At 40.8% G+C, this 24,898-nt stretch overlaps 1 pseudogene; it reads left to right on the forward strand.

Moving 5' to 3' along the window:
- Positions 1 to 226: 226 nt before the first annotated feature.
- LOC126494748 (claudin-6-like) lies at positions 227 to 882 on the forward strand (annotated as a pseudogene).
- The last annotated feature ends 24,016 nt before the right edge of the window (positions 883 to 24,898 follow it).

Consider the following 24,898-nt stretch of genomic DNA (forward strand, 5'->3'; position numbering starts at 1 on the left):
TACCCTGTGGGAGTGGTCTTGAGCATCTCTCAAGGAGGGGTCATCATTTGCTGGGCTTTCTGAGATGCAGCAGAGTTTAGAGAGATGGGGGAGGGGCTCAGGGTGGAGCTTCCACCCCAACACTCCAGACTCTTTGGATATATGGATTCCAGAGGCTGAAGTATAGCCTCTACCTGAACACTTTCAGCCTGGGGATCTTGGCAGTCTGTTTTGCAACCCCTGCATCATGGCTTCTGCCTCTGCAGGACTTAGTAGAATCTTGGGGATCATCCTGACCCTGCTTTGCTGGATCAGTGCTCTGGTGTTCTGGGCTTTGCCCATGTGGATGGTGACATCCTTCATCAGCAACAGCATCGTTGTGGCCCAGATGGTGTGGGAGGGGTTGTGAATATTTTGTGTAGTATGGAGCACTGGTCAGATGCAATACAAGGTGTATGACTTACTATTGGCACTGCCACAGGAACACAAACCACAAGAGCCCTCTTGTATCATCACCCTCCTCATTGGCCTGCTAGGCCTGCTGGTCAACCTTGCTGGTGCCAAGTGCACTACCTGTGTGGGAGACAAGAATTCCAAATCTTTACTGGTGCTCATCTCTGGGCTCATCTTTGTCATCTCGGGGGTCCTGACCCTAATTCCTGTCTGCTGGACTGTCCACTCCATCATTCAGGACTTCTATTAACCCTTTGGTGGTTGATGAACAAAAGTGGGATCTGGGGGGTTTCTCTGAGTTGGGCAGTTTCAGGCCTTTTGCTGCTGCGCTGTGCCTGCACCTCTGGAGAGCCCCAGGGACCTGGTCATTACATGGCCTGCTCTTCCGCATTTGCCCCACATTCAGGCTCTCATGGACCCTCCTCGTGCCCCACGTAGAATTATGTCTGATGCTCACTGGGGAGTGAGGCTCTATTGGCCAAGGAACTTTAGGACCCTGAGCTGAATCATCAAGAAATGATGGCTAGTAGTTCTGGTGTTTCTCTTCTTGTTTTTCATTTCCAGTACTGGGTATTGAACCTGGGGCCCCAACATGTTTGATAGGCAAGCACTCTACTAGAAATCTGTATAATACCCTGCCCCAGGGTTGGTTCTAACTGTTGAAACAGGCTATCATTACGGAGTTCTGACTGACCTTCACCTCTAGTTTTCCTGCCTCCACCTAAGCACAGACTCTGCCCAGCTCTGCTGTTGTCATTTCCCATTTCTAGACAGTGCATCAGGAGGGGTGACACTTTTAGTCTGCATCGTTATTCACTCTGGGCATCTTCTGTTTTGAGACCACTTGTGAATCTGGCCTTTCTGGTCCTCAAGATGACCTGTCCGAAGGGTTCCTGCTGCTCTTGCTGGAGGAAACTCACAGGACAGACATTTCCCTGTCCACACAATATTTTATTAAATAAAACATGATTTCTAGAATGTGCACTAAAACAGATATACAGAGAAAGACCTTATCTGAGTATAGATAGCCACAGGCTTAGAATATCTAGAATATCTCATCAGTCTTCAGGGTTTGCACCATTACTGCATCCTCTCCCTTCCTCCAACAGATAGGGGAATTAAGGAACATTACAATCAAGAGCCTATGAAATGCTATAACATCACTCAAGTAAACAGAGCTTGTTAAGTCTGTTTACAAGACAGGATCTTAAAAATGAATGTTCCCATGCTCTGAGTTCACTAATTCTTGTGAAGGAATTTCACTAGGGGCATGTATTTTGTTCCCAGAATAGGAAAATTTTGATATAGTTCTCAAAGAGGTTATGCAGTGCAGGAAGAAAATTTAATGCCAAAAGAAGGTGGCCTAAAGCAATTTCCAGCTTGAGCTACTGTGATTTTATCTAATAGCATTTGTAATGAAAACATGCTATACACCATCAATTATTACCTCAGGATAATTCAGGCATCACTGGATAGCACTTTCAGCCTATTTTTATCAAGCTTATACCTTATCTTTTGACTGCTGTCTCTGCCTCAGATGCAGCCCAACTCCAGGGGCTCCTTCATGTACACATCACCTGGCCTAGAAATTCATGGCCGTTTGGTTCTGTGGCCTGCATTTGCTTGGTGCAAATACCCAAGACAACCACAGCATATACTCATCAGACACTGGTTTCACTGCAATGAACTAAATTCATGTGAACTCTCCCACTCTCAGGCTTACTGCAAGTTAATTCTCAAAGCTCCCCCTGTTTTAAAAGACAGACCACTACAGTTGGCAAATATGTCCAAGGCTCTAGGCTTAAAACCAACAATAGTCCCGAAAGCAAATGATCTGACTCTGAAACCAGCCTTAACCCCTGGACTGTATTGTTTTCACGTGTTAATGTAAATCAATATGTGTGCTATGAAGTCAATTCTGGTTCACTCAAAATAAGTAAGGCTAACAAACAGCATAAAATATCTTGGAGTAACTCTTGGAAAACAAGTGGAAGACTTGTATGACAAGAACTTTAAATATTTAAAAAAAATTGAAGAAGACATCAGAAAGTGGAAAGATCTCCCATGCTCTTGGGTAGGTAGAATTAACATAACAAAAATAGCAATCTTACCAAAAGCAATCTACAGATTCAATGCAATGCCCATCAAAATCCCAGCAAAATTCTTCACAGACCTTGAAAGAATATAAAGCAAAGAAAATCAGCCTACAAATCACAATCCCAGAGAACCTAGACAACAATGATGCTGCTCAGAGAGACATACATATATCTAATCTACAAGGGAAGTATAAAAAGACAAGAGCTCCTGGGTATATTGGGAGCATGGGGAACCTAGGAGAGGGTTGAAGTGGGGGAGAAAGAAAGGGAGGGGAGCAGAGAAGAATGTATAGATCAATAAACTCAATAAAAAAATAAGTAAGGCTAATCACAAAATAAAGCTGATCCTAAAGTATTTTTTGCTCTGTTTGTTGCATATCTAATTGAAATATTTATCTAAAATTATTGTATTTTCAATAAAAAGTTGGGAGTCAGAAATTGATAGACCAAGAAAGTGCAGAGGAATGACCAGCTGACCCTCTCTCCACATTTCCCAGATCAAAAAGGCCTGAAAAATATTTCCAAGCTCCTCTACTCCTTCCTGAGCCTCTCTGTCATATCCAGGGTCCTCCAAAAATCTCTATGACTAATTCAGTTCAGTTAGTTACTGCCTCTGCTCCCTGATTCAAGGTGAACTTTATTAACAGTCTCAAAGTGTCACAGTGCAATCAAATATCCTGCAACATGTAGTGTGTGCTGTGTTATAACAGCGCAGTTGTGGTTTGCATCTGTTAGGATTTCCAGCTATTGATCCCCTACTATGATGGTCAGTATTCTGATTATGAGGAAATTCGGAATCAAAACAGCTTGACCTTAATGTCAGAAAACAATAACCTCTGCTGGTCCTGAGGGTGGTATGGGCCCACCCAGGTGGATCACTGGGAAGTGGAAAAGGGGAATCTATTGCCCCCTAGTTTTTTGCTATCTTCTAATCGAGTGTTTGGGTTTTTGTGGTGTTCTGTGGATACTCACCCAGTGAATGAAGGGATAGGTAGGTAAGTGAGTGAATGACTCAAGAGGAAAAAAAAGAAAATGATCCATATAGAAACATTTTAAGGCCTTATATTAAAATACAAAGCCTAGCCAAGCTGAGGAGTCAAGAAATATTTTCATTTTATGTGAAACATATGTTAATTTTTTTAAACATATGTTAATTTTAAGTCATTCAGTGTTAAGCCAAATACTGTATTTTCAATAAATAGCCACTTAATACTGTCATAAAGTATTCAATCATGGCAGAACTTGTCATTTGTCTCTCTGTGAAAATGGATATAGCTCAGCTAATAAAACTAAATATTCTAAGGTCTTAAACTATACATAATTTCCAAGCCGGTGTGTTTCACGGAGCCCTACCACTGACACACAGAACACAAAGTGATGGGAAAACTCAGAAGTAGTTAAAACGTGCCCTGCCCCTATTCCTAGCTTCCATCAACAGAGGCTTCACGCCTGCAAAAGTTCATGAATCTTGTTTGCAAATCAAGCAGCAACTGGAGTAAAATCTAAGATGACTCAGTAAAATCTAAGGGCCTCAGGACCAAAATATAAGCAGACTGGATATATGACTCTGTGAAGCCCCAGAAGCATAATTGAAAAATTACTGGGTTAATTTGCTTTTCTATAGCAAATGGGCCCTGAAAAGGATGTTATAATTTATCACTCAGCCATGAGGATGAAAAGTTCTTGGTGGATAGCCAGGCCTTGTCTATTTGCTTAAACCCCAGTATCATGACTGTTTCATTTATCCTTGGTGAGCTTATAGATGCCCATGTTTTCGTCTTTCTTTTCCAGTTCTATCAATCTATTTTTTTATTTAATAAAAGCAAACATTAGCATCAATAAGCACCCAGCAATAAAATATATCTAGACACAGAAAAGATTAGTATTTGTACTAGCTCACCGCTATAATCAGGACTATTTTTGTTTTTGTTTTTGTTTTTAAATCTTTTCCAGCCATCTTAGAAGATGCCCATTGTCATGGTCTTTCCCACTCCAGCTTTGCCTCTTAGCAGGAAAATTCACAACAGCTGTCTGAATCTTTCTTCCCAAGACAGCTGCTGCGAGTCCTGATGGTAAAATCGCTGCTAATATTGAGAATATATTTTGGGGTCCAGTGAATTTTTCCGGATACTTCTCTATGCACACATGCACACACACACAAACACACAACACACACATAAACACACACACAGAGTTTCCCTCTCCTCCCTCTTCCTCTCTTTCTTATTCTCGCCCTCTCCCTCTTCTGACAGAGTCTTACTATACAGCCCCAGTTGATTATATAGTGGAACTTACTTTATAAACCAGAACTCGCTATATAGACCAGAATTTCCAGAGGTCCTCCTGCCTCTGCTTTCCAAGTGTTGGGATCCAGGCTTGTGCCAGCATGCCTGGCTCCCACTCATATTTTTCAATACAATAGACTACATACCCGAGATCCATTATTGTCTCTCTTTCTAGGGGAAGAAATGTTTAGTTATGTGACCACTTTATACATTAGTTTATTCCCCTGTAAAGTGAGAGTGATAATACTTAGCTTGCAGGGCTGCTCTGAGGGAGAGTTGGTGGGTTAAGTTAATACAAATGGAGCTGTTGTTTACGTCAGTGTTGAGGATTGAGCACAGGGCACTGTGCCCAGCAGGCAAGTGCTCTACTACTGAAGCGCACCACCCACCCTCACATAGGGCTCTTAAACTTATACCTCATGCCTGTTGATAAATAGCCTAGACTCTTAACTATTTGTAACTGCTATGTACCACTGAGTCTGCTAAGTGACAAGCATACAAAGAAGAAAAGCATTTTGCCTGCATGTATGCCTGTGGACTACATGTGTACAATGCCCCAGAATGCCAGAAGAGGGCATCAGATTTCCTGGAACTGGTGTTACAGACACATGTGGACTGCTCTGTGGGGTGCTGGGAATCAAGCCCAAGTTCCCTGGAAGAGCAATATGTGTACTTCATCATTGAGTCACCTCTCCAGTTGCCTCCACCCTTCTGAAAACATATTTGAGACAACAGTAAGCTCTCTGGGCTGGCCTTGAATTTGCAGCTCTCCTGTCTCTGCCTCCCAAGTGGGATAGAGCTGGTACCAGATAGACAGCATCGTGACCAGCTTGTTTGGATACTGACTCATCAAAGAAAGTTAGAAAGACTGTGGGAAAGTCAAAGCTGTCAGCATGTTGGATGTGTTAACTATTGCCACGTTTAAATGTGATAGATTGGGGAATGTTCTTCATGTTCTAGAAATACAGATGGATTTACTTATGAATAAAGTAATATAATAAAATTAATGTCTTATGCCTCCAGCATTGACTTCAAAATAATCTGCCAAGTTTCAGACAAGGACCCCAAATGAAAGCAGATTTGTCATGAGTTGAACATTGTTGACATGGAGGGATGGGATGGTGCTCTATCGCCTATTTTCTTAGCGCATGTTTAGGATTTAACATTTTTAATAATAAAGAAGTTCTGTGGGAAATGCACATAGATATTGGTGGGAGCTAGCAATCTCTAACATTTATTTTTTTTTGTTTTTTTGTTTGTGTGTGTTTGTTTTTGGCTTATTTTGGTCTCTCTCAAGACAGGGTTTCTTTGTGCAATAGCCCTGGCTATCCTGGGACTCACTTTGTAGACCAGGCTGGCCTCAAACTCCTAGAGATCTGCCTACCTCTTTCTCCAGAGTGCTGAGATTAAAGGCCTGTGCCAATATGCCCTGCCTAACACTTTCAATGTAACTATTTGAATAGATGATGAAAAAATATTTTGGCTTGGAAAAGAGTAGTGGGTGGGAGAAGTCTACAGGAGACAGAAGGGACTAGGTAGGAAAGGGTAGAAGGATGGCAAGAGAATGATGCCATGCCATTGAGATAGAAGGAGTTTGGAAAGGAAGACACTCAAAAAAGTATTAAAAGAAATCAATTAAGATTTTATTTAGAGATTACTTCTAAAGCTCTTGACCACCAAGACTTACTTGACTCAAACAAAGTGAGGTCTACTCAGTTTGTTTCACCAAAGTATAGATTCCCCCTCCCAAGTTCTTCTTAAGGCTTTTTTTTGGGGCTTCCTATGTGATTTGGGTTATCTTGGGTAATGTCTGTTTAGGCTGCTATAACAAAATACGATAGTCTGGATGGCTTACCAACAATAAAATGTATTGTACCCATTGTGGAGATAGGGTAGTTCAAGACACATACCAAAAGACGTAATATCTGTTAGGGGCTATTCCTGATAGTCGGTGCCTTCTGGTTATGTGTTCACATGATAGCAAATGAACTTCCCAGAGTTGCTTTTTATATAGAAATTAATTTCAGGATCCTCTCAGAAGACTCAGCTTCTTAATACTATCAGCTCAGAGGTTAGGATTCAGTATGTAAGCAGTGAGGGACACACAATTCTAAAGAGTGTAAGAAAATAGGGCCAGCTCTGCATTAGATGTTGACCAGCACCTGGATTATCTGAGATTAGTTCTTCTCTAGGAGGCTGGCAGGTTAACTGCTGGTGAAGAATCAGCCGTGTCACTGACCAGAAGAGGGCCATGGTTGGTCAGCAGCTGCCAGGGCTGAGTGGTCTTGTGTATCTCCTGTTTGGATACAGTGTGAGTTTTGTATATGCTTAGTGGAGAATGCCTTGGTCTATTTGCTAAGAGATCCATTTTTTCACTTTCTGGGTACATACCTAGGGAGCAAAGACACTGGCTCCTAAAGACATTAGAGCTAGCTTGGGCTCTCATTGGCAATCAGATGAGATTTGGGGAAAACTTCATACTTCGGGCAAACTTCAGTTTTAGTTGTGTTCTGTACAAAGGGCAAATGTATACACATCTGAAATGGCAAGGACTGGTGGGAAAAAATGGTTTCTGATTAACATGAGCAAGTATCGGTCTCACAGTTGTGAGTGAGAATAGCATAACCAATCATATAGCAAGCTCTACATAGAGCAGACATCTCATTAGAATAACAAACGGAAAGGGGTCTCGTTAATGGGTCCAGCAGTCCTGCAGATTGTTTTAGACACTACGAACAGAAATCTGGGTTGTATTTCTCTAATGCACTTCTCACTATTAACTTCACACAAAGAGCAACACCATCAAGAAATAAATGGGATCAGCTCAACTGGCAGCAAGACCAGGATTTCTCGGGGAAAATCACCACTTTAGAAGCAAAACCCTCGCTGCCTTTCCAGTTCCCGTTTGTGTTTCTTATTGGCCACAGCAAACAAGCCCAGCTAAAAGGAGAAGGACAATGTAAGTAAAACAAAGTTGTTCACATCGCAGTGAACAGGTAAAACTGCTCGCCATTTTTATCTTCGTAGGCTGAAATGTTTTTCCAAATGACGTTTTGTTCTGTTCCACAACTGGAATTCTGCTTTCGCTCATGGATGTTGCTGTACTTGGAATCTTAAGTGTTTATCAGAGGCCCATGTGGTACCCATTTGTGCTCCAGAATGGAATTATTGGAAAATGGTGGGCACAGGGGCTCCCGGGAGGTCTTTTGGCTGCTACAGATATGGTTGGGAGGTTTCGCTGGATTCTGACCTCTTCTTTCCCAGCCATGAGGTGAGGGGTTTAAGTCTGTCCTTGTGTCGCTTCCTCACTACAGGTCTAAAAGCAATAGGCTAATCAATCACAAACTAGATCTTCTGAAACCATGAGCCGACTCCTCTTTTCTCTTTAAAGTTGATTACTTTAGACATTTGCTAATAATGACAGAAGGCTGACAGACACAACTGAAAAATAGCTTATTCTCCCCACATCCAGAAAACAGAGTGTGTTTCTTATATGGTCTACATGGAAATTTACGGGTTAAAACAAAACAAAGCAAAACACTCTCAAGGAGATGGTGTTAATAAACGTCGGGGACTTTGGAGGTGACTGGATCCTCTCTCAGGAACAAGGCTAGTCCCCGTATAAAAGAGAGCTCCCTGCCTCTTTTGATCTTGTGATGTCGGTGCCAAAGCTCCACTGCAAACTAAAGCCCAGCTCTTCCCAGCCACAGAATGTGCTGGTGCCACGATCTCAGACTTCCCAATTTTCCAAGACACAGGGAACTAATTTCTGTAGTTTATAAATTGTCCAGTTTATAAAGGCACTGTGAGGGATCCTCTCTCTCTCGAAGAGTTACAGTGGCTGAACACTATGGGGAATTCCAGGGCTGGGATAGGGAAAGGTAGGAGCTTGTTCTAACTCACACAGAAACAATGCCTTTCCAGGGAGTAGGGACTGAGCTCAGAGGTCCCTGACGTGAGAGTCTCCAGAACAGGGACAGGAGAAAAAAAGGAGAAAGTTGGCAAGAATCTAAATGTTGGATACAGGAAGGGAAAAGAAGAAAATTGGCCAAAAGAAAAGCAAGAGGGCCAGATATACAGAAAGAAACTTCTGTGGCTGCTGTGCACTGTAGACTTGGTAACCCCTTGATGCTCACAAAGTCCTCTGAATTACATGCTACTGGTCAGCATTTAGAGCAGTGGTTCTCAACACGTGGGTCACAACCCCCATTGGGGGTTAAACAACCCTTTCACAAGGTCACATATCAGATATCCTGCATATCAGATACTTACATTATGATTAACAACAGTAGCAATATTACAGTTATGAAGTAGCAGTAGAAACTTTAAGGTTGAGGGTCATCCCAACATGAGGAACTCTAAAGTGTGGCAGGAAGATTGAGAACCACTGGCTTAGAGGAAATAGAAAACAGGAAAAAGTGGCTACTCCTTGGGCATACTGTTGGGACTGTAGGAACACTGATCGGTGAGGAGAAATGTTTGAATTGATCTTAGTAACGGCCAGGGACACAAAATCATTGCTAGAACGAAACAAGCAGGTAATGCAAAAGAGATGTTTGTGTTGAAATTTGGCCAACAAAATGAATCCCACTAAAAAAAAAAATTACGTTTTATGCTCAATTTGCAAAACCTTCATCAATGCCAGCAGGGAGAACTTCAGTTTAAACCCTAGGATTCACACCGATTGTGTCCATGGTGCTTTGTTACATATTCTACTGCCTGTCCATCCCTAACCTGGCCTCCTGTGATGTCTCCTTTCCATCTTCTATTGTTTCTCCCTCCACAACCTGGCTGCCTGCGATGGCCTTCTCCCTTGTTCTCATCACTAAGTTTCTCTTTATTAGAAAAATTTCCTCATTTCCTCTAATCCTAATTCTAACTCAGAATGACTGGGTCCTTGAAACACTGAGAAACATACTATTCTCATCAGAGGTCATCACCAAATTCATGGCCAATACTTCTTTCATGACATTCTCTCACACTGTTTCCTTTTCTCTTGTTTCCTTTAATGTTTCTGCTTTCTCTTTTCATTTTTTCTCTGAAAATAACTGTTGTCTTTTCATTTATGGGGCAACTTGCAAAATGGAACTATTACTGATATGTTTATCACCCTAATTGCCTTATCAGCACTGACTATTTCTCTTTGTGACGTACATTCCCTTTAGATAAGTAGATTTCATTTGTCACAGCTTTCACCTTTTTCATTTTTTTTTTTTGAGACAGGATTTCTGTGTGTTGCCTTTGAGCCTAACCTGAAATTCATTCTGTAGACAAGGCTAGGCTTGAACTCACAGAAATCCACCTGTCTCCTGAGCGCTGGGATGACAGGTGTACGCCACCACACCCGGGCAGTATTCTTTATCCCAATTACCACAAAGTCCTTCAACACACAAGCCCCTTACGCCTGCATAATTTGATTGCAAGACCTAAAATGTAGCCAAAGAGGAAGGAATACAGTACTTTCACTGGGGTGCAAAACACATAATAAATTTGCTGCTTTTATTTGTTTTAATGCACTCTCTTATAGCAAAGGAAGCCTACAAGACCATTCCTAAATTATGATATAAAACAGACTTGTCCTTCACAACTTTTTGGAATAACTTGGACTTTCATGGAGAGAAAGTCTCAGCCTGGCTGATGTCTTCTTTTCTTTTTTCCTGATGTGAGTGTCAGTACCATGCCTGGAAGCACAGCAGCCATCTTTTACCCATGATAATGCTGGTGATTAAAGGCTGCCGGTTATAAATGACAGACGCTGAATCCGTCAGACAGATGAGCCAAAGCGCCTATCTGCAATTCGCATTCAGCAAAGCCACCAATTGCCCACTTCCAGCTTCCTCCTGAAAGGTAGAAAATAAATCTGTATTTACGGAGGCCCTGCTGGGCAAATGCTTTCCTAACATGCCACATGCAATGATGGATAAGACATCATTCCTATTCTGAAACCTCCCTCCGTCTGGAGTCCCATCTATTTAGTTGAAAAGCATTGAGATAAAAGAAAAGATGAGAAGAGTAAAAATAGTAAATGGGAGCACTAGCTTAGTTATATGGTTTTTCGGAAAAGTTAAATCCAAAAGAAAACCTGAAAATAAAGACTTAAGTTCTTCAGGACTAAAGGAACTGGCAGGGTGAGTTGGAAGTAGGAAAAGAGAATTATCAAACGACGGTGCAGAGATAAATGAACAGATAGGAGTCAAGTCAACCTTGTCCTGACCTGTGACACCAGCTCTGTAGTCTGGTGCCCATCTTAGTCTTCTGCCCATTTTAGGCTGAGCAGCTCATTCAATATCGCCATACATTATGGACAAAGCACCAAGGTCAATTTATTATTAGCTCTTGCAGGTATCATTTTGTCAAGAAATACATCCCCTTAGACATATTGAAATTTGTTTGCCATGATTTAATATAAAAATCTCATAAAATCTTTTTAATACCTGAATAGGATTATTTAGGAAATAAACTTGGTTTCGGTTGCTTAACATCAAACATGCTATTTAATAGTCCCCTCTGAGAAAAGCTGAAAATAGGAAGCAGATTGTGTATGTCTTTTCTGAAGGCCTCTAGTCTCATTATGAGCAGATGGTCTAGTTATCTTATGATCTTTGGTGATAGTTGCATAGAAATATATTGCCACCAAGGAACTGTGCCTAAAAGAGTAGGTGGAGGTTCCATCAGAGTCACCTGTGAGTGATATGATCCACTATTGTGATGTGGGCCTAGAATGTCCTTGGCTTGATGACGATCTTTTAGGAGTCATCATTTCATTGACTGTAAGCGTTAAAAGCCACCCCACAAATTGACTGGCTTGACACGGTCACTGTCTTAGTTAATTTAAACAAGTCAGTTCTTGATTCTTGTTTGGTTTATCTTGGCAGCCTGGGACTAGTTGCATTTTTTTTACAAATTAATAAGCTATTCAAATTTCACATATATCCAGGTAGTGTTGGCCTACACCTTTAATCCCAGCACTTGGGAGGCAGAAACAGTCATACCTCTGAGAGTTCGAGGCCAGCCTGGTCTGCAGAGCTAGTTCTAGGACAGCCAGAGTTATACAGTGAGATGTTATCTCAAAAAATTCATATATATGCACACTGTATGTACATAATTCTCCCTCTTCTACATCTAACCCCTTCCACGTGCCCCTCAAATTCATGGCATGTATACACCACTACATACATAATACAACCTGATGGTTTTGTTTAGTGTTGCTTGTATGTATATGTTTTTATGATTGACTATTTGGTTTTGGATAAGCAGTTAGGGGGCTCTTCCCTGGAGAATGCTGTTTCTCCCTGTATCATTCACTGTCTGTAGCTCTTCATCTAGGAGTGGGATTTTTCTGAGATTTCCCCTATCTACACTGGCATGTCAATTGGTGGTGTGATTATTCAGATTTTGTTTGGGCAGCCACCTTGTTGAGATTTCATGAGTGTAGCATTCCCATCACATATAGAAAATACAACCTCACAGCAGACTTCCTGGTCCTCTGGTTCTTTCAATCTTTCCATTTCCTCTTCCCTGATATTCCCAGACCCCTAGGTGTAGGATATGTAGTAGATGCATCAACTGAACAACCTATAATCAGTTCCTCTGAGTTTTGTTGACCATTTGACTTATTGTGGTTTTCTGCAACGATTTGTGTGTGCTCCAAAAAGAAGCTCCGTGGATGAGGAGTGAGAGCTACATTTATCTGTGGGTATAAGGGTAAGAATTTAGAATGCAGATAGTAATTAGACTGGTTTAGGAAAATGGCAGCTGTAGGTTCTCCTCTAGGAACTGTGACCTCATTGGTTATGGGTAGTTGGCTGGGTTTGCAGTACGAGGGATGCTTTCCTTCCTGTTGAGAGAGTCTTAAGTTCAATTAGACGGCTGTTGGTTACCCTCAAGATATCACACCTTTAGGAATAATTTGCTGTGCTGGTCATTGTTGTTCATAGGCAGCCCAGCTGGCAAACAATGCTAATTGCCTTCCTCCCTTGGCAGCTTGCGTAGCACCTTCCAGTGCTAGGAAGGCTAGTCCTCCAGAACATCCAATTCTGCTCATGATGTCATGAGCAATAGGGACTTACCTTCAGCTCCTGGGAGGTAACCAAAGGCAACAGCAATAGCCTATATTGTTTTGGGAGTTGCTTAGACTCTCCTAACCAACAGCTAGAAAGGAAGTTTCTCATGCCTAGTACTCAGGGTTTTGCTAGACAGTCTATAGCCCTTGGAGGGAACATTATCACTCCAAATGATGTAACTTTATTTTATAGATGATCCCCCCAACCTCTCTCTCCCTTACATACACATTATATAAAAGGCTAAATACAAAATAACATGATGCCCTATGTCCTTTTCAAATATCCTTAGTGTTATTTATCCTTCCTTCCTTCTCCTTTTGTATTGTTGTTTTTCCTCCCTCCTTAGCTGAAGCCCATCCCGTTCTCCATTTCTCCCTTCACGTCACCAGTATCTGCTATTCCCTTCCCAAGAACAAACAGTGTCCTTCCCACTCCATGGTCTATTCTTACTTCTTTTTCCACTATGGTAACTCCAGGGTATATACTTACATCTGAAAATTAGGGACTGGGAATCACAAATGAAATAAAAAAATATATTTTTTTTGGACAGGGAGATTACAGAGAGGCCATCTGAGGCCTCATCCTCACTGTCTCTCATCCTCTAGTCTGGTCTGTAGACATGCCCGTTTCCAAAAGCAACAAATGAACAAATTCCAAAGAATTTGTGCTTTCCAAGTCTCTGCTTATATCATGCTTGATACCACCCCATTAATGGAAACAAGTCACATGACCACCATCAACCTTGTATTCATGGAAGCAGAGAAACCAGCGATGGAGAGGTGGCTCTGCTGGCCAGGTGATTGCCCTGCAAGTGTGAGGGCCTCAGTTAGCATCCTCAGCACCTATATAAGAAGCTGGGCATGACAGAGGGCACCTATAATCCCAGCGCCGAGGATGCAGAAGGGGGGGAGGGTTTCCAGGGTTTTACTGGCTAGCTAGTCTTGCTGAACGGGTAAGGTCTAGGCTCAGTAACAGTCTCTGTCTCCCCACCAAAATAAGGTGCTGAGTTATCAAGGAAGACACATGTCAAACTCCAACCTACATCTGGAGCATATGCATGTGTACCTGCTCACACATATGCACTACACAGTCAACAGATATGAATAGAACAGATGCTGGGAAATAAACGTAGAGCCTTGCATGTGCTAAGCAAGCAGTTTACCACTGATCTATACCTCTGGCCCCTAAGATGCCTCTTAATAGATAAAATTATGAAAATATTACAAAAGTTCTGCATAATTTGTGGCCATTTTTGGGAATAAGTCAAGCACAGATTGAAGTTCACTAGGGATTATGCCTAATACTTAGGCAGTACACTAAACCAATTACATCCATTGCAGGAAATGAAGTTTCAGGGCTTTTTATCAATATGTATAGATGCACGCATCCATCTATGATGCATGCTAATGGCCCAGACGATGAGAGTAAGGCCCTCTGAGGAATTCACTTTCCAGTTTCAAACTTTTGAACAATAGTTCAGGGCTCGATGCAAACACTATTTTAGTATAGCTAAACTTGCCAGTCAATTTAGAATTGAGATGGATTGTTATTCAGAGTGCCCAGCAACACCTGGAGGATATATTTAAGCAGATTTCTAGACTTCACACAGATATTCTGATGGGGTTGACCTAGGATGAGACAGGAGAATTTCTGATAAGTTCTTAGAGGAGGCTTCTCATATGATCGGATGTCAACACCACCTCCATTAAATAGAGTAAACAACCAGCCTGGAGTCGCTGCTGTGTAGAAGAGCCATGACCACTCCTAGCTCAAACTTAGCATTCATTCTCTATGATTCTATCCCTCAGGCATTTCAATAGAGCTAGGCGGTAAGTATCCCCCATCGCAGAGGATCCTCTACTGGGACGCACAGTTGTTCCAGCTGCTCATTTCTGCAGGGTTTCCACTCAACTGAGTACCTACTTTTTCCCCTTCAGTTTCCTATTAAATGAACAGAAAGGATGACGATTTGGAGCAGCTGCAGGAACCAAACCAGAAGTCTTCAGTACGGGACAACAAAAGTGAGTTGTGACAGTGAGCTCACTTTTCAGTTAGTAGCCTCGATAGGAACACACAAAAGATTGACGATGAGTCCCAGGGAGTCTGAGCCTGACCTCCGCTAATCAGGAAGAATAGAGACGAATCACTTGCTTGCTCTTTAGTAAAAAGAGCAAATGCTTTTCAAGTGCCGTATTTGCAGTTCCTGCTTGGTCAGACGAAAATGAGCACTCTACTGTGTCCTGATAATTGTCATTGAGAGGGGGCCTCTTATCAGCACCGGGCAGAAAATCATTGTCTATTCTTTACTGTAATCAGTGGTCTATTTAGAAAATACACCCTCTATCTGGGCACTTCTACTTTCTAGGTAACAGGGTGCCATCGTTGTCTAGACAATTAGCTCTTTCTTTTTGGAGTTTTCAAAGAAGTGAAGAATGGTTATTGCTACACGTGTGTGGCCGCCTGACATCACTCTTCTGCTAGTAGCAATATGGCTAGCTTGGCAGAGCGCAGTGCTCTAGCCTTAGACTCCCCAGCCACCATGCAGTTGGACCTCCTATCACAGCCCTCCAGCAAATCTTGGTTTTCCTTCTTCACATGTCCCTCAATAGCCAGTGTTTGCTTGTAGTTGGCCAGTTAGCAAACCTTTTCTCCCTGCTTGAGGGTCAAGGCCTACAGCTGTGATGTTTGGGCTGCGGTTAGTATAGTTATATCAGGGTTACCATATAGGATTGCCATTCAGATTCACAAAGGGATGATGTTTCAGGGCACCTTGGGACATATACCAAGAAGTGGCTATGGCCTCATTATATGCAGACTTGCTTTTAGCTTTTGAAGAATTCGCCACCCTGATTTCCATAGTGGCTCCTCAGTTTTCCGTCCTGCTCATAGTGAATGAGACCTCTTCTTTCCCCACATCTTCGCCAGCATTTGTCGGAGTGCTAGATCCAAGAGGAGAACATGCCGCTATGGCCACCTTGATCAATCAGGATAATTTCTAACAGCATTCTAAATACTATTCTTACACCCATAGACATGTATAGCTCTCATGCTTTATCAAAGAAGCTCTTTGCAGCGGATAGTGACTATTACATAATCCATAACTTATCCAAGTGTGCATAACAAGTGACTGTGGATTCCAACCCAAACTGATGCACCTACAATACAACCCCTATGCCTAAGGCTTAGGGAAGGACCATGACACTTGCTGTCTTAGTTATTGTTACATTGCTGTGAAGAGACATAACTAAGGCAAACACTCATGAAAGAAAGTATTTAATTTAATTGAGGGCGCTTGCTCACAGTTTTAAAGGAATAGCCCATAATCGTCATAGCAGGAAATAGACGGCATGGCTCTGAGCTTTACATACTGATCTGCAGGCAGAGAGAGAGAGAGAGAGAGAGAGAGAGAGAGAGAGAGAGAGAGAGAGAGAGTCTGTGTGGTGGTCTGAATAAGTCCAGCCCCCATAGATTCATGTGTTTGAATGCTTGGCCGATCGGGAGTCGAATTATGAGGAGGCAGAGGTAGAAACGCTATAAAAACAGAACTCATGTATGAAATGATATAAAAATTGAATTAAAACACTAAACAAATTTATTTCTTATTGCAATTTATTAATATAATGATTTGCTATATTTATTTCTATCATTATATATTCTGGAAGTCTCTCACCTTGTTTTAATTAATTAATTTTTTACATTTATTTCTTTGTGTGTGTGTGTATGTGTGTGTGTGTGTGTGTAGGGGGGCATGTGCCATGGCTGGTGTGTGGAAGTTTGAGGACAAATAACCAGAGTTCATAGTCTCATTTTACCATGATGGTTCAAGGGATTTTAATTCAGTTGGTTAGGCTTGATAGCCCGTGTCTTGGCCGCGTGAACCACAGTTGTTTTATCCCTTGCTTGCTTGTTAAAACCAGCGGCATAGATTCTGCTCCCTTGCACTAAATCAAAGGCATGATTCCAAGATACTTATCTAGCTGATTAACCTTACCCGTCTCCATTACAGACAGTGGGGGTGTCTTTCCAGACAGAGCCTGTCAAACGTCCCTGCCATACAGACCCAGAAAGCACACGGCTGCCGTAATTATGTCGAAGAGTGAAGATGTAGGTTGGCGCAGCATGATTAGGTGGTTAACAAGAAAAATAGGGGGTGTTTCTGCTCCAGAAGCACAGTAACTTAGGCCAGCTGTGGAATAATGCCCTTCAAAGGCGACTATATCCTCGCCTGGATAAGGCATCTCTTTAGGGAGCAGCAAATGGGCACTGTGGGCAGCAGGAGAAGCCCCGTCTGAAAGAAGCCTATGAGAAGCAGGTTTAGCTTTCTGCACCCCAGTCCCTCACTGCTCTACCTCATTTGCAGCTTGATGGACAGCTTCTCTGATCTCTGCTCTGGCCTCCAACCACCGTAGGAAGCTCTGTGTTATCTTCCAGATCTTTGCTGTGTCCTTCCTTTGCAGCTCTGAGAGCCAGCCTTTCAACCTTCTAGAGCAGGGATGGTTCTCAAGCTGTGGGGACCCGAAACCTAGTTGTGATCCCCCACCCTGTGTCTTTGGGTTTTTCTTTATGAACTTCTAATACGCCATAAAAACTGGTTGGTTGTTGAAGTGAGGAGAAGGCAATGTTCTTGAGTTAGCCGCAGAGATAAAAAAATCCTTTATTACCACAATAGTACTCAAAGACATCACTCATGACCCCAGTGGGTGGTAACTCAGTGTTTTCTAGGTAAAAATAAGTTTTAGTTTCCTGGTTCTGTGCATGACACCAAGTTATGGGCCCTGACTTTCCATCACGAATGTTGTTCTGAGAGTCTAGATAATCATAAGGAGAGAATGCAACAGATTAAGCAGTTACAAGAAAATACAACAATAATATTATTCTATCATCAAAATTGGCTATCAACTGTGCCTTTAAAGTATTTTTATTTTGAAAAGTCAAATGCTCAAATAACAATATAAAATTTGCATGTATCATTTCCTAAGGTTCACATGTTATCATGTTGGTTTGCTTTCCTTGTCCATAGCATAGATGTGACTGTCTGCCTGTTGCTTCCCCAATCCCCCCTCTGTTTTTCTCTCCTTTTATCTCTCCCTCTCCTGTGCTCCTGTGTCTATGGTTTGGTCCTTTGTATTTTTGAGTTCTGCGTAGGCAGATCTAACCAACCACAGATATAAATATTTGGGAAAAATATATCTGTACAGGTACAGACTTCTTTATTGTCATTGTTTCCTAAATAATCCAGTATAACAACAATTTACAGAGCATTTAATATATATAAATATAAATATAATATAAATTTATATTATACTTATACCTATATATACATTATATTATACCTAGAGGTGATTTAAAGCATCTAGAAGATACAGATAGGTCATATGCAAAAACAATTCCACTTCATATTAAGGGGCAGAATGTTGTCAATGTTTTCCCTAAATATTTCTGAACAAGCCGGGCGATGGTGGCGCATGCCTTTAATCCCAGCACTTGGGAGGCAGAGGCAGGCGGATCTCTGTGAGTTCAAGACTAGCCTGGTCTACAGAGCTAGTGCCAGGACAGGCTCCAAAGCCACAGAGAAACCCTGTCTCGAAAAACCAAAAAAAAAAATTTCTGAACAAATCCACAACCATGTATTCTGTATAACTGCTTCACAGTGATCAGACAAAGAAACTTAATATTAGCACAATATTACTATTTTAAATATATACTCAATATTGCTGATTGTCTTTATGTCTTGAACAGAAGTTAAAATTTTTATTTAGTTTTTATTTAATATGGAAAAGTGTATTATGCTCTTTTTTGGCATTTATATTTTTGACATGCCCATGATAATTCTTCACAATCTGATGACATCACACAGAAAGTTAGGAATGAGTGAGTATACTTAAAATCTATAGACATGATTAGCTTCTCTAGATTGCTACAGCTTGTGGCTTACATTGTGTAAAACTGATTCTTCTGTCTTCACTGTATTCTTTGACATACAAGTGTATATATATATATATACAGCTCAATTAGAAGAGAATAAATGAACTTAGGGCTTTGAGACAGTCTGTAGTAATTGGGGTCAATCCTTTGATGTGGTTGGCAATCAATGCTCTATTACAAAACACAGATCCCAGACTCCAATTGGCAGGCAATCACCACTCAATCTATCACTCCTAAGAAGAAACACACCTAGAAATAAAACTCAGGGCAAACTACAAAGTTAAAATTGTATCAGCAAAGTGATTTTATCATCTAAAAATTTCTTAAGGTGGTTGTACCCTCTGAGAATAAAATTGCTGATTCCATACAGTAGCCTAATTTTTATGAGATTTCCCCTTAGAGCTAAAATCCCAGTTATAATGTAGAAAAAGGATATTACTTATGAAAAATGCTGCGATATCAAAAGCACAGCAAGTGAGCTCTGTTTATGTACGGCATGTCTGTATCTACATCTGTAACTCCATCTCCCTGCACCTTGCCACTGAGTATGCTCCTGTCGGACTGAAGTGCCTCTGCTTTCATCATTGGAGTAAGGGTTTCCCCTTCATGATTTTGCTGTTGAAACAGAATGAAAGACAATCAAGAAACCAAGAGGGTCTGGAGCACAGGCAGCTGTGGCAAATGCTCATCCTCGGGACTCCTACAGGTTAACAGAACTGGAAACAGGAAATGCAATGTTGAGAACTGAACGTAAGTTATCTTTATATTTTTATGGTTTTACTCATCATTTAATATAGCATATTATACTATGAGCCTTGAGAAGGAATTGTCATATATATATATATATTAGAACTGGGGACCTATTCCTATCCCAACAGTATTGGATGGTGAAGGGTTTCCCATGTCTTCAGGCATAGGTACTATTGTGATGTTTTAAGCATTTCTACTTTCTTTAGCCCATTGTGCTAACTTAATGATGCTAATAAGTGGGTTATAGTTCTGTCCGGTTTCAGAAAGTTGCTGTCTGATGTGAGAGTATACTGATTATAAGTAATCAGTACACCGTGCTGCTGCAGCTGCTGGTACTAATGCCAGGAACTCAATGATCAAAGTGTCTGTCAGATTAAGAGGACTGGAAAGTCTCGCAATAATTTGTGCAGAACCCCAGATCAAAAGAGCGGAGGGCATTGCCACCCACAGCTATCACCCAGAGAGCATTATGATTCATTTGGGACCCGGACTTCAAGGAGATGCTCCACACAGCACACGCTTGTAGAATGTGTAATTTAACAGGCTACAGTGAGATGAAAAGGAAATTACAGAGTTGTACTGTAGCCCCAGGTAATCTTATTAATCTTTTTGACCTTTCCTTTTGCTATTGAATTTTGGTTATTTCTAATATGAAGATAGCATTATCATTCTTTATTGAAGGAGGAAGTAGGGAAAACCCAGAGAGCAATGGAATGGCTTTTAACATGTGACACGTACTTATGGAGACAGTGCACTTGTGCAGGTGACACTGTGGTCACACAAGTAAATAATTCATTTGTTTACCTCATTCCTGCCCTTCGCTTTCTTATTGCAACAGAATTCTAGATCCTAACATAGGATTCTTATCTAGCAAATTTAGTGGTTTGGAGAAAAATATTAAGTCATCAGTAATGTATTTTTAGTTTGTGTGAAAGGAAAAAAACTAAAAATTCCCTTTTCCTTAAGAGATTAGATGAGATGCAAAATCCTTGAAGGGCTTCAGATACTTTACAGAGGGGTCCATGACAGAAACCACACATCTCCTTTAGGTTCCCCTCAGATGTTCTATCTTTTGGGCATCACTGGTCTTCTTGTCAGAGAAGTAGCATGTAACAGATTTCCCATCGTGTCTGACAACTGAAGCTTTATGAAGATGTTCAAGGTAGCAAAGCTCCAAAAAGCTGCTTTCTGGGAAGGATGTGTGATTTATGGATTAGGAATAGGAAAAGGGACTAGAAGGAAACAACTGATTTTATTAAGTGTTTTTAAGTCTTTGTTAGGTTGGAAATTTCTTTGGTAATATTTTTAAATGTATCTTTTTACCTTTATTATTCTCATTCTTTTCTCTCTCCCACCTGCTACATGATGCCACACTGGGCACTAGCAGTGAGAGCAAGCTTAAGTACACACATAGTTTACAGGAATGGGGCTGAAGGTCACTGTATGGTGCCTGCTGTGCCTGGGGCCAGCACAGGAAAATGACGTGGGTGAATGAGATTAAGACCCTGTCTAATCACCTGTTGCCTATAGGTGAGGAGCTGGCTACATATAGATTTGGGTGGATTTTCTCCACAATAAAACTTATCAGAACATAGCCATGTTCATTTCTTTATATATGCCTAGGGCTGCTTAGACTTCAAAGAGAAAGCTGAGCAGTGTGATAAATATTATATGGCTACAGATGCCTAAAATTTCTTAATTTTCAGCTCATTTTTAATTGGCATAAAACTTTTAGCAGGACATCTAAACTGCAAGGTGATGTAAATGATTCATCAGTATTGTCCATAACTATAACATTGTATAGTAGACCATAATAAAAAATATCCCTTTTCCTTATTATGGCATGACCAGTTAACATGTGATCTACTAGGCTTTTAAACAGAAAGACAGTGCCTCATGCCTTCAATCCCAACACAGGCAAATGGATCTCTGTGCATTCAAGGACAGCCTCATGTATAAAGTGAGTTCCAGGAAAGCCAAGACTACACAGAGAAACCCTGTCTTGAAAAACAAACAAATGAACTAAAATAAAAGACAAGAAAAGGTTTTTAAAGTGTATTTTTTTTTTATTGTTGACGTGAGTTCAATGCTGCATGGCTGGTCTTTAGACATCATTCATTTTGCTTAGCTGACCCCTCCCTTCCTCCTGCAGCAAACATTCTACTTCTTGATTCTATGACCCTGACTACTTTATATATTTCATGTAAGTGGGATCATGTAGTACAGTTGATTTTCTGTGACTTGCATATTTCAAATTATCTACATTATTTCTAATTGCAGGGTTTTCTTTCCAAGGTTGATTGATATTCCATGTTCTGTCATACTGCATTTTCTCGATCTCCTGATGGAGACTTAAAGTCATTTTCACTTCTTATTTATGGTGAAGAGTGCCACAATAGATGGAAAACACAATGCGATATTTCTACGTACCTGTCAGGAGGCAATTATTAAAAAACAAAAGTAACAAGTGTTGACAAAGATATAGAGCAGCTGGAGTGCCTGTCTTCTTTTGCCCATGCACAAATGGTACAGCTGCCATGGAAAATAGTATGACAATCCTTCAAAAAATAAAAAAGTAGAACTACCATACAATCACTACCTCCCTAGTGTTTACCCAAAGAATTTGAGAGTAATAGTTATTCAAAAGTAGACTCAACAATCCATCCTTTTAATCTGTCATTTCTATACTATATCCTCCCTTTTTCTCTTCAGAAAGAGATCCCTGAATCTGATATCCTTTGTTTAGCTTTCTCCCTGACCATGACTAGTGACAGTTTGTAACCAATTCCCCAAATGATGACAAATACCCATAACTAGATCCCTAGCTGCTTTTTAGTTCAAAGTAGATTAGTAATCTGCCCTTTTACCCCATCATTCCCAAATCCCCCCTTTTTCTTTTCAGAAAGAGATTCTTGAATCCAACCTTCCTTGCTTAGTTTACTTTCTTGCCATGACCAATAACAACTTGTAACCAAACCCCCTAAACAATGACAAGCATTCATAATTCACTGAATGACCAAAACCACCCACCCCAACTCTTTGGAATGTGGATGTTGTGTTCTCTAGCTTAGCTCGTGTTGTCTGAGGGTAATGGCATCTTTGGGGGGATCATGAGAATACTAGGATAATGGTTAAGTCCTGGGAGAGGTAGTTATAACATTTGTTGTTCAATCTCTGTGCAATGGGAAAGTGCAAGGCTTATCTATAGTCATGGCTAGCATAGTCTGTGAGGCTGGACCATCCCAGCCAGCAGCCTTGAAGCTGTTCTGGCTGCAGAAGTCTGAGGTAACTGTAACAGAGGCACTCAGAGGCTGGATCACTTGGACCACCCATTTTCACTGGTATCTGGTCCCCTTGTTCTGAAAACACACAAACTTTCAAAGGCAACATACATATCTACATTAACACAAGTATAGACTGTGCTTTGTAGATAAGCCAGCCAAAAATGATTTTTTGCTTTATGTTTGAGCAGGTAAAATATACCTCACCTGTCTTGTAGTTTTTCTAGGTTTATTTCTTTATGTCTCTGTTTAATGCCATTCAAAAAAATTAAAAATGAACAAAGTACTATATAAGATCCAAACTCCCGGTGTTATAATACTTTCTATCCTTACATGGTTAATTACTTTTTTTTAATATTACTTTAGTCTCTTTTTAAAGACTTTATTACTTTTAAACTATTTTTTCTATGACTATTTACACCCATCTTTTTTCTTTCTGAAGCATCTAAGGTCATTTTTTAAAGCACACTGTAACTTTTCAGAGGTTTTCTGTGTCTGGACCTGGCTTTACTAAGCATCTGCAGTGTTTTCTGACCTTGTGAGACAAATCTTAAACTGCCATGTCAGCTGCTGTCTCATAGATCGACTTAGCATATGGCACTGGCATCTGGCTCCAATCTGCTGGCAGCAGCCAGTAGCCACACCTCTGTATGCCAAACACCAGCCAATATGAGAAACCATAGGATTAGAAAGTCATATACGGCTCCTTGCTCAGAACATAGTTTTTTAGTTTTCTCAGGCCCTTTGTTTGGTCCCAGCATTGACTATCATATGTAGTCTGATTTTTCTTTGGGCTGCCAGCTCACAAAAAACAACAGGAAACTGATTATTAATTATGAAAACTTGGCCTATAGATTAGGTTAGTTTCTAGCTAGTTCTTATACCTTTTATTCACCTATTTATATTAATCTACATCCTGCCTTGTGGCCCAATGCTGCTACCTCTCCTTTTGCATGTCTTGCTTGTTCCCCATTTCCTGGTGTCTTTCCTGCACCCAGATTCCTCTCCCCTTCTTCTCTCTCTGCCCAGAAGTTCCACCTAATCACTTCCTGCCTAGTTATTGGCCATTTAGCTCTTTACTAAAGCAACCAGAAGGCACCTTGTCTAAGACACATCTTCACAGAGTACAAAAAGATTGTGTTACAGCACATTCACCCTCAGGTTGCATCATTTCTTGTTGAAGAGGGTTGTGGTCACTGTACTTGGTAGTTTTCTGGGTGTGTCATATTGTGAGTGATGTGATTTTTTTAAACCCAAGCTATTTGAAAAATAAAAGAAGATGTGTTTCTGGATAGATGAATATAACTCTCTTTTCTGGACAACTGCTATTGGGATATCTTGGTTAAACATGTTATTGTTTGTTGATACAATTATCCCCCAATCAAATTACTCTTCCTTAAGTGATATGTCAAAAATGTATCAAGATTTGAAATGGACTTTGGAGTCAATAATTCTCTTTGTCTTAGACAAACAGACGACAGACAGACAGATAGATGTCTATATCTTTGTCTTTGTATTTACTCATGTTTTCTCCAAAATGCAAAGAAAGATTTTCTGATGGAGTCTCTTCTGTGCTGGTGTGGAAAGAAGGAAGGGTGAGGTTGTGCAGTTTACTATTTATCCAAACATTTCATGGCATTTTAAATTTCACTCTTGCTTTTTCAGATACAAGTTAAGTCATTGATGGGATTCTATTATGATGCTCCTATGTAATTATGCTTGCTTCAGGCTATTACAGGAACTTGGGAACACTGTTTGAGAGGACTGAAGGACTGTAGAAAACATTTATGCATTTTTAAAAATTCTGGGGATGGGGGCATATCTCTGCTGGTAGAGTGCTTTATATGAAAGCACAAGGACTTGGATTTGGTCCTTGGCAGCCATGTAAAAAGCCAGGTATGGCGATGCTCCTTTGTAATGCCAACACTAAGAAAGCAGAGACAGGAGAATCCTGGGGCTCATTTGCTAGCCAGCCTTGCCTAGAGAGTAAACTCTAGGTTTAGTGAGAGGTCTTGTCTTAAAAAATAATGTGGAGGACAATCATGGAAGACACCTGAATTCAACTT

This window comes from Alexandromys fortis, unplaced genomic scaffold, assembly GCF_014885135.2.
Source record: "Alexandromys fortis isolate MF-2015 unplaced genomic scaffold, M_Fortis_MF-2015_v1.1 scaffold_6, whole genome shotgun sequence".
Lineage (NCBI taxonomy): Eukaryota > Metazoa > Chordata > Mammalia > Rodentia > Cricetidae > Alexandromys > Alexandromys fortis.